General features: G+C 50.8%; 1 long non-coding RNA gene across 2 annotated transcripts; it reads left to right on the top strand.

Annotated features, from left to right (window-relative positions):
* Window positions 1-424: 424 nt before the first annotated feature.
* On the top strand, window positions 425-2,226 carry LOC144702596 (uncharacterized). 2 transcript variants are annotated; one of them, XR_013581272.1, is made up of 2 exons: window positions 425-1,852; window positions 2,005-2,226. It is a non-coding gene; the product is annotated as an uncharacterized LOC144702596 (long non-coding RNA). The 2 variants fall into 2 exon arrangements; XR_013581271.1 differs by having other exon boundaries at window positions 1,968-2,226.
* Window positions 2,227-3,039: the final 813 nt, after the last annotated feature.

The raw sequence follows: 3,039 nt of genomic DNA, 5'->3' as shown, positions 1-3,039 counted from the left end.
ACCAATGTATCATAATACGATCATCCTCTCTCTCTCTTTTAGGCAAAACATAACCTTTAGTATGATAAAGTTCATCCACGACTTTTGATACATGATGGAGGACCATCTAGTAGATCGCGTTGAGATTCATCACCAGCTCCTTTGCGGAGCCGACGTGATATTGTTGAGGAGCCGACGTGAAGAACTCACATTTCCACTATCAGGTTTGAAGTGGCATCTTGTCGTCTCGGAGCGTGTCGTGTCATCTTTGTGTTCTTTTCTTTTTTTGTCATCTTTGGATTGTCGGGAGGCCCTTCCTGCATGAGTACAGGCCTCCCCCTCATTTCGTGTCTGTTGTTTGTGTTCTAATAGTACCTTTTAGGGGGAAGGGGAAGAGTCCATGTTGACTTCTCTTTCCCCCCAAAAAGACCTCTTTTAAGGGAAGCTCAATAAGCTTCCCTTAAAAGGACCCATTAGTCCCCTAACTGCCACAAATCTACTATAAGTAAATGGGAATGGGGGATGTGGGATGCATGTTTTGTTGTCTTGAAACCAGATCTGAAAATCGTGTTGGCAGTTATCATTTGGTGTTTTGTTTCTTAAAGAAAAAGACTCCTCGTTCTCTTGGTGATTCCTTGGAGATCCATCCATGCTGCTCTCCTAGGAAGTAAGAAGATTGATAGCAGTCCACGTCTGTTGGGTGGGCTTTCTCAGGCTGACCATCTAGTACATCTCCGCTTGTTGGTAATTTGGGACTGTTCAGCTGGATTATTCTCGTCCTTCAACGGCGTCCTACGGGTACCGCTGATAGAAGTTTCACACGCTGTAGTTGGAACGCTCTCCACCGTGATTATCACTGCGGCGTCGAAGTCCACGGAGCGCGACTCGTCAGGCCCTCCTGGTCGCCAAAGGCCTATTCCCGTTGGAGAAATCAACGGTTGGGCCAAGGGAGACACAGTTGCGAGTTCATCCAGGCTAACGTGACACGACCAAGATCTTCACAAATATCGTGGGAAGACCGGATGGTGTATCTCTGCCTTGTTCGTACGTTCACGAGGCACTTCATCGCCGGCGTCGTTCAACTACAATCCAAGAGAATTTTTTTGGGGACGGCGGCATCATTTTGTACCTCTGAATATCTCGATTGAGCACCGTTTTCCTTGAACACATGCCCGCCTTTATCACCGTTTGGTCGAATCTGAGTAATCCCTTTCAAAACGACCTGGAATCGCATTTGATCGGTGTTTTGACTTCTTGCATCGGGCGTCCTTGTTCGTGAATCGCTCCCCTTTTCTTGTATCCTGCGACGACCACCGAGTGACAGCACCGAAGCCCGACATCTCTTTAAGGAATTCTCTCCATCCAGGTTCTTGTCGATTGCTCCAGAATCTCTCGCCGTGGAATCTTCAAGTCACACTATTCCGACTACTCCGTCGTTACTTATTGATCCTTCTTGATCCAACCGCTGTCACCAGCTGGGAATAACGAGCGATGACGGCGACTGCCGCCAATCGGGCACAACGTGTGTACGTGCTATCCCAATTCGGAGTCAACGTTGTTGATCTTCACTGCTGCGGCCAGCGCGACATTACCTGCAACATCAATCAATCCACAGAGTGTCATTCGACTTGATCGAGGCTGTGCCACGCTTAACCACGGCCACGCAAAGGCCACTGCTCTGATTGTTTCTTGGATGTGCCCGTTATCTTGCCTATTCCTGAGCTGCCGGGACTGGAATCCCTGCCGTCAGTTGCGACATTCATGGGATACCATTCCTAAGCTGATCACACTCGAAGACGATCTCATTTGTGATTCCCTCCCACAAAGATCCACACGGTCGCCATCGCTTGAGTAATTAGAATCGAGCCAACAGGTCAGTATTCTCTCCCCTCGTTCCTCAATGTTGATTACGTAGTTCAGTATCATTCCTCGATTGCTACGTTGTCTCGTGAGAGTTCAGTATTTGTTATAGATCTTACCTACCGCAGTCGAGTTAGGAATCTTTCTTTGACGGTGTTGGATCAGTTTGTTCATGCCGCCGGCATGGACATTCTTGGGTGAAACTCGTCCCCCACTCCGACGGTCTTCGAGCTGAACACACAGATCATTGGGAGCGTGGTCATGCCTTGACTCTCCTCAGTGACGTTGATTGGATTACATCTCGGATCAGCCGGCGTCCGACGTACCTCTTGTTAAATTTCGTAAACCATACTCAATAACGCATCGCATAACATCATGTTTTGAGTCCGCTCACCTGTGTTGTAACACGACCCGCCCATCCCAGTGCTCGTGTTACATCAATACGTCAACTCTCATCCTCTCACTCTCACTCTCTCTATCTCTATCTGTCACGCGGTCAAATCCCGAGGTATGTCTAGCATTTGAATTTGGCGCGTGCCGGCCTTAGTACTTGGAGCCGAACACTGAGCATCATTGATCTCTTGTAGCGTGTAGCGGAAGTCTTTCCAATTGCTTGAGATCGCATAGAAGGGGTTAGAGGAGAGTGTGGGGATGCAGCCCCGTCAAAGAATAGGGTCATTGCATTGATATCATAGAAAGGTTACACCGTAGTCAGGGTCATTACAAGATGGAAGAGCAGGGATGATACATAGTAACGAAACGAGGTGCATCACGCCAGGCTAGTGTTGCCTCTCTGCCTCGAGGCCCACCACTCCGCGCTCGCCCGCCAACCCTGCCGCTACACATGTGCCCCTGGGCTGGGCGCCGCGCGCCCGCGGGCGTGGTGATCACACACACCACCCCTACCATGACGATCACACACGCCACCAACACCTGCGCCAACACCTATCACGTTCAGCCTGCGTGACACAGCCGTATTCGGCGCCTCAAGCCGAGCGTTGTGTGCCCGGCACTACCCGTAGGGGCGCAATGCCCCCATGGTGCCTTGGCGTTCACTGTGCGCTACTGCCTTAGTCTCTTGGGGGGATGTCTCCCATCACTGTGCGCTACTGCTTTAGCACACACAATGCGCGTGCTGCCCGCACGGCCGCTACGAGGCACCCCGCACAACTCCGCACAGTGCACCCGTGGCACGCCACT

Source organism: Wolffia australiana, chromosome 4, assembly GCF_029677425.1.
Source record: "Wolffia australiana isolate 7733 chromosome 4, ASM2967742v1".
Taxonomy (NCBI): Eukaryota; Viridiplantae; Streptophyta; class Magnoliopsida; order Alismatales; family Araceae; genus Wolffia; species Wolffia australiana.
Note: the sequence above shows the minus strand (reverse complement) of the source record. Positions and strands in the feature narration are given on the sequence as shown.